Source organism: Gossypium hirsutum, chromosome A02, assembly GCF_007990345.1.
Source record: "Gossypium hirsutum isolate 1008001.06 chromosome A02, Gossypium_hirsutum_v2.1, whole genome shotgun sequence".
NCBI lineage: Eukaryota > Viridiplantae > Streptophyta > Magnoliopsida > Malvales > Malvaceae > Gossypium > Gossypium hirsutum.
This window is the reverse complement of record NC_053425.1, coordinates 19163111-19171216: the sequence shown is the minus strand read 5'-3', so window position 1 is coordinate 19171216 and position 8106 is coordinate 19163111.

Sequence of the window (8106 nt, the reverse complement as noted above, 5' to 3'; positions counted from 1 at the left end):
TTATCAAAATAAATAAGCTGCCACACTTGTCTCGTTCCCGATCCTCAACAATAAGCTCTTATCTCTAAGATATTTTATCTCCTCGAACCCCTATAAAGAAACAAAAACATGATTAGTGGTTCCCAAATCAATGACCTAATGGTCTATTTAGTCCTCCATTAAACAAGATTCTATCATAGAAGGTTCCATACTTTGTCTTTGGTAGGTAGATATTATTTCCACTCTTTGCAGTTCATCTTGAAATGCCCTTTCTTACTGTAGAAGAAGCATTTAGACTTAGATAAGCCTTTAGGTTTCCTGGTTCTCTTCCTTTCAACTTGTGGTGGCCCAAAGACCTTAGACTTTCCTTTCTTAGCGTGTTTTCCTTTCCTTTTGAGGAATAAGCCAAAACATTATTTTCTTCTACTACTCGGACGGACCGGCCGACCATCGTTCAATATCAACTTGTAGAACTGTAGTTCCTTCATGAGTTGTGTAAGTGTCAGATTCTTGTTCCGAAAGTTATAAGCGGCCCGAAAATTAGCAAAATCCTTGGATAGGATTTTAAACACCTTCTGTATTCATTTTTTTTCCAAATTGGCCTCATTATCCATGGCCTCAACAAAGTATCCCATAAGAGTGATCATATGGTCTTTGACCAGAGTTCCGAGCTTTTGTTGGGCATTCATCAAGCTAGTTATAGCAGATTGTTGAGTCAAGGCAACTTCATCCTCGAACATGTCATCTAGCTTATCTAGAATCACCTTAACAGTCTTACAACTCGTTAGTTGTTTATACAAAGTGCTGGTCACACTTGTCAGCATATAACAACGAGCTATCTCATCAGACTCTTCCCATTATTTTCTAGCCTCAACTTAACTGGTCGGAATGCACTTAGTATCAAGAACTGTTTTAAGTTTCTCACAACTCAAGACAATTATCAAGTTCCTTTTCCATTCCTTATAGTTATTTCCATTCAGTTTGTTTTCAATGAGTATTATCAATAAGAGAGTTGGTGTCCTTTTCGAACTGAAAATAAAATATTAATGTATTAATATCTTTGTATAAGAAAATGTTTGAAATTTTTTTGCAACAATACGATATGCATTAAGATGATGCATGCGTCTTACATTAAACCTCGAAAAACATTTGTAAGTCGTTGCAACGATAATTCCCACACCCATGAAATCAAGCCACCATGGGGGTGATCATGATCAACTAGTAAGAACATTGATTTCCATCCAATTAGTACATGAACCTCATTCTTTAGGCATTCACACATACTAAATAGATATATACATGACAATTATATTTTTAACAATTACTAAACAAATATATAATGAGATGGGTAATTAAAATAAAATTGTCCGCCAAGATTTTCATGGTTCTATTTCTAGAAAATAAATGAAAAACCAAAAAATTACATAGTTTTTCACCACAAGACATACATTGTGTCTTCAACCACCATCACTTCATCTTTTCTTCATCATGGACTTCTTTTAGGAAAAAATATATTTAAGTCCTATGTTCGTTTTCGGTTCACAAGAATTTTATAAAAAAAATCCTATGTGGAGATGATAGTCCACGGTCTATTTCCTAAGAATCACAACATTGGAAAAAAATAACAATTATATAACAAATATATAATATCACATTCATTCTCATATATTCCCCTAAACATGCAAATAATTACAAGAATGTCGCATCTGATCAAATATCAATAAAAAAAGCTGAAGAGAGATATTTGGTCTCGGTTTATACTATAAACATAGCACAAATCAAGCTCTTGATACTTGGAAAAAAATCCAGTTTGAAAACAATTTTCTTGCAAAGCGGAAAATTAAAACTTTAAAAACTGACCCGATTTGTGATATTTATAGCAGAACCCTAACCAAATTCAGACCTATGTTTTCGGCTTAGCAAACGTTCATTATTCCTAACTTTCAACCAAACAATCTTCTTCACTATTCTCATTCCACAAACTACTATGAGTGTGGGCTCAAACCAATTGAATCGAAAAACAGAACTAGAAAAAGTTTTCTCTTTTATTTAGGGTGAAAACAAAAATTCTCTCTTCTTTAATAGAAACCAGTAGAATCGTTATTCTGAAAAAATATATTTAATAGTAGAGAATAAATTCTCTCTATTTATCGTCAAAGTAACAATCTCTCCAAATTCTATTTTATGCCTTACCGGTGCCATTGATTTATAAGAAGATAATGTAGAACTCTTGTTGAGTTGTAGTGTTTTGTTTCAATACAAAAAACAACTTCCTACTTAGAGTAGGAGTGGGGTAGACAGCACACCCTAGTATTTCTACTAGGGTTGCCACCCCCTCCATGTTATAAAAGGTGTTTTATGCCTCTTTCATATCAGGTCCAATACGAGTACTTTCTGGGCCTTTTGACCTAGTACTCTATAATGTAATCCAACCCAATTTGGTTTTTCTATTTCCCAAAATAAACTTTAATATTCTATATTAAACATTTTTTTCAACCCAATTTTACACCTAGTAAAATTTTGATGATTTTACCCCTGGTAAAATTTTAAGAAAATATGTTTAACATTTTACAACTCAACATGTTCACCATAATTGAATGATTTATTTTCATTTTAAGGCTTCAAAAAAGCTTGAAAACATAAACTCATTCTTCCGATCATTTTTAAGTACTCCGTATAGAATTGCAAATGAATTATTTCCATTTCTATTTTGGAAACCTACATTCATTTCTAAATGATTCCATTTTTCTATTTTGGAAAAAAACCATAATCATTCTTCAATGTTTCAAATTTCTCTTTTCCTATTCATTCTGTTCATTTCTATTCAAACACGTAATTCATTTATGGTTTCAACAAGCTAGCAGAGGGATCGATTGGACATATATAATTAGGGCTCAAATGATTTGTAATTAAGTTTCAGTTTTTCGCATATTAATTATAAGCTTATTTAGTCACGAAGTCAGTCCACTATAGTATTGTGACTAAGCTTTCCCTAACAACGTACAATTATGAAAGCTACTACTCAATGCTCGTCCAATGACATTGTGATAAGTGTGTTACCCTCATAGAGGTCCTTGATCTTTTTGGGATAATATTCGTTCTTCCAATATGATCTTATTTTATCTCATGGTAACCATTACATCTTCCTTCGTGAAAAGTCAATTACTATTAAATAGCAATTAAGTCATTCATCACAAAGACGAAAGACCCATGACCATGTTTACTTTTCATCAACCATGTAATGCCAATGAAAAGATATCTTTTACCCATGCCTCGGGCCATGAATTCCACCGTTGTAAATGACGCTACATACTGTAGAAATCGTACACCCAACACACCAGCTTTCGGTTCCTTATCTATTCAAACTCAAGCTTTTACTTACATCAAAATGCACGAATCATGCATACAGAGTTTGCTATCCACTCAGGATTTAGGTATGCCAAACTATGAACATCACAAGTGAATAAATCCATAAATGATTCAAGATCAATTCTTCTTGGGTCCAGTCTGATGTACTATCAGTCTAGTCAACCACATCTATGTCTCTATCTTATGGGAGTCATCCGCTCCGATGCCCAAGACAAGGCATCTCCCCATTTGGACTTGATAGACAAAATATTAGTCTTTGAATTGGTTTGCTCATTTTCTATTAGACTAAGGACATGTTTAGGTTCGTCTACTAATACAATATGTCTTTCGCATTACGATCCACCCATGTAATACCACTTAGTATTAGTTAAACATTAGACAACCAATGAGCAACATTTACTTCCATTTTGCTTTGAGTGCAAAAATCATTTGAGGACAATAATACAAAGTACATTAATTGTAGTCAATAATTTTTTTGTTAATCAATCTGTTCAAAAAAATTACAAGTGTACTTAGACAAAAAGTACTACACTTAGGGCACCAGATCCAACATCTTCATGGGTCTGCATATATCAAAGTGGACCAAATTTAGTTTTTCATTGGCACGCCAGGCTTTATTTGTTGGACATGAAAGCCTCGTCTGCTTCTCAAGTTCACAGACTTCGTAGACGCCACCCTGTTATTTAATTTTGGTCATATTCTCAACTAAATTTGTCTTGCACATTTGATTAAGGGATATATTGTTCACATGTCCCAATCTTTTGCGCCAAATATTTGTTTCATCAACTGAATGAGTATAAGCATTTAAGGTTACAAAGTTCCAATCCAATACAAAGCTTTTGTCTTTTATTGAAACTATTACAACTTCCTATCTCAATGAATCAAATATTATGCAACCACTATCTTTAAAAGTAACAAATTTTTTCTTCTCAAGCAATTGACCAATGCTAAGGAGATTATGATCTATTTCAAGAACTAAAAGAACATCTGAAATTACTTTAGTACCTGATGGCGTGTTAATTAGCACATCACCTTTGCCCTTAGTTTGAATGAGTTCACCATTTCCAATCCATACTTTTGAAATGCAGTTTCTATAAATCTTTCTGAAGATTCTTTCATCTGAGGTCATATGATTAGTACATCCACTATCAATTAACCAACCCTTTGTGACTCTACTTCTTGATGCAAAACATGAAGCTTCAAACACTTTCTCCTCCTGAGCTTAGTTCCCATTAGTACTCTGAGCCTGAGCATTATGCTAATGCGGTCCTTGCTGTTGTGTTCACATTTTGTTTTTGCATACCCTCTCCATGTGGCCAAGCTGTTTGCAAGCTCTACACTGTGTGTCTAGTCTAAACCAGCAAAACTTCTCCAAATAAGTGGTCTTTTTACAGTGAGAACATGGTGTATTCTTCCTTTTTCCACAGTCTCTTATTGAATTTTCCTTATTTTTTCCCATCCTTTCTTTTCTTTATAATTCGAGGAGCTCAAGCCTTCTTTATTTCTGGCTTGAAAGGCTCCCTTAACATGCTCCTTTTGCCTTATTGCTCTCCTCTATTCTTAAGTATACAGGGCATTTATTAGCTCTGATAGAGAGATTGTGGGTAGGTCTTTCGAGTCTTTAAGAGAGGATTTTTTTACTCATACCTCTCTAGAAGTGTTGTGATGACTTTCTCAACTACCCTACTATAAGCAAATTGATCACTAAGTAATCTGATGTTGTTTACAACAACAATGATTTTTTCAGAATACTGTTTAACAGACTCATTCTCCTTCATCTTCAGGTTCTTAAAATCCCTCCTCAAGTTGATAATTTGTTGTTGCCTTTTCTCTGTACCTTGAAACTCTTCTTTCATCTTATCCAAAGCTTGCTTTGAAGTCTCACAGGCCATGATTCTAGTGAAGATCACATCAGAAACACCATTTTGAAGATGCAACATTGCCTTAAACTTCTTAGCATGATCATCATCACTATGCTGCCTGATCTATGCTATCATTAGATTGGCTCTCAATGGTGGTGGCTCAACATCTACATTCACAACCTCTCATAAGTCGTAAGTTTGTAGGTAGGTCTTTATCTTAACTACCAAAATATTATAGTTTTCATTGTTAAAAACTGGTGGTGGATGAGGTGTAAAACTAACTGAAGACATTTTTACAGTAACAAAAAAAGGCCCTTAAAGATGACTGACTTTAGATACTAATTGTTAGTTTTTCTTTGTAAGGAAGAAAGGAAAGATAGATCAAGGTAATAATCAAATGTGACTTGCTATATTTTCTGTTTCAATTACTATAATTTACATACAAAGTATAACCTTAAATAAGAAAATATTACCAACTACAACTTGATAAGTTGGCAAGTCTAGGTACATGGGACTACTCATTGCCTAATTTCTATCTAATTTGCACCACTCAAATTATCCTATCAAAATAAAGATAAATAAAATAATCTAACAACTTTTCTAAACAAGTTGACAACTTATTAGCTTATATCAAAAGCTTCGAGATAGGCCGCAGCATCAAAGCTCGCATGTCAATCTGCAAGACAGTTTATGCCTCGTGTATCCATGAGTCTTATTCACATTTGGATAGTTTGCCAAATAGTCCACCAATGATTGTCTGCTTGATAGTTCGCCAATTGTCTTTCTGCCAAATAGTTTGTTCGCCAGATAACTCGCACCAATGTTGTCCACCAAATGTGCAAGTTGTTGCATGTATAGCCATCTCGCAACACTTTGGTACTTTCTTTTGTAGCCATATTTGACTCTCGTTCAAGCTACAACTATTTTAGTTCGTCTTCTCACAATTAGGTCTACAATATGAAAATAAATGAATAAATATATATGAACAAAGGAAGAAGCATTTTGAAGAGTATCAATTTATTTCAACTAATTATATAGAAAGAAGTAGCCACTACAAAAGAATAGGTTTTTAGAGGCGTTTGAATAAAAAACGCCGCTAAAGATCGAGAATTAGCGGTGCTTCCTAAAAAACGCCACTATAGATTGACAATTAGTGGCGCTTCTATAAAATCGCCGCTATTGATTGAGCATTAGCTGCACTTTTTAAAAAATGCCGCTATAGGTCGACCATTAGCAGCGCTTTTTCAAAAAATGCCGCAAAAAAATTAAGCACAACGCCGTCATTTTATGTTGAGCTTTAGTTGCATTAGCGGCGCTTTTTGGAAAACGCCACTATAGATCGAGCATTAGCGGCAGTTTTTGAAAAATGCCACAAAAAACATTTTATCTATCTAATAACTGGTTTATTTATATTAATTAAAGTACAATTTATTTTTAATTGAATATTTAAATTCTTAAAAAAAAGTAATGACACGTAGAAAAAAATTAAGAGTAAAAACATAGAAAAATATTTGTTAAAAATGAAAAAATTTAAAATGCTATTTTTTAAAATGACTGATTGTTTTTTAAGTTGTATTTTAAATAATTTCTTATACAATTGTAAAAGAGATAGTATTAATTTTAAAATACTGAATTAATTATCATTATAGTTTAGGGTTTATGGTTTAGGGTATATGATTTAAGGTTTAATGCTTAGGGTATATGGTTTAGAGTTTTTGGATTATGGGTTTAGTGATGATTATGGTTTAGGGTTTAATTTATGGGTTTAGGGTTTAGGGTTAGGAGGTTTATGGTTTATGATTTTGATTTAGGGTTTAGAGTATATAGGGTTAGGGGTTAGGGTTTAGAGTAATTAGTGTTTTTTAATTTATATATTAAATTATTTAATTATATTAAATTATGCAAAATTATGCAATATATTAAATTTTCTATTTAAAATTGATATGAAAGATATAATAATTCAATATAAAAATTGCTCATAAAAGAAGTCAATTATTAATGGGATTTTGGGTTTAGGGTTTAAGGGTTAAGGGTTAAGGGTTAGTGTTTAGGGTTTAGGATTACCAGTGTTTAATTGCTCATAAAAATTTATGCAAAATGTTATGCATTTCCGGTGTTTTCATCAAAATACGGCGCAAAAATGTAATAAGAGTGCAAAACAGCATCGTTTTTATCCTTTTCTTTAGCGGCGTTTCCTCAAGCACGTCGCAATAAGTTGTTCTTTACTGGCGTTTTCAACAAAAACGCCGCAAAACTGCATTAAGAGTGCAAAACGTCGTCGTTTTCCATGCTTGTTTATAGTGTCGTTTCCTCATAAACGCCGCAAAATGTTGTTCTTTACCGGTGTTCACAATAAAAACGCCACAAAATGCATTAAGAGTACAAAACGTTGTCGGTTGTTATCCTTGTTTTTAGTGGCATTTCCCCAAAAAAAGCCGCAAAAGGTTGTGCATTACAGGCGTTTTCGGAAAAATGCCGCTAAGTTGTATTAAGAGTGCAAAACGTCCACGTTTTTATCCTTTTTTTAGTGAAACGCCACAAATATGTATTGTGAGAGAAAAATGACATCGTTTTTATCATTATTTTTAGTGGCGTTTTCGACATAAACGCCGCAAAAATGTATTAAGAGAGCACAACGTCGTCATTTTTATCATTGTTTTCACCAGCATTTTCAACAAAGACGCCGCAGATGTGTATTAGTTGTTTACGTAAACGGCGTCATTTTTATCCCCAAATTTCCTTTACTTTCCCCCAAATTAGATTTCCCTGATTTCTTTTCACCAGCTTCTTAACTTTTATTCCCCCAATTTCCCCCAAATTTTTCTTCTCTAAATTTTGCAATCCCTAATTTGCCAACTTCCTAAATCCCTTCTGATTGAAATCCCCAATTTCCCAA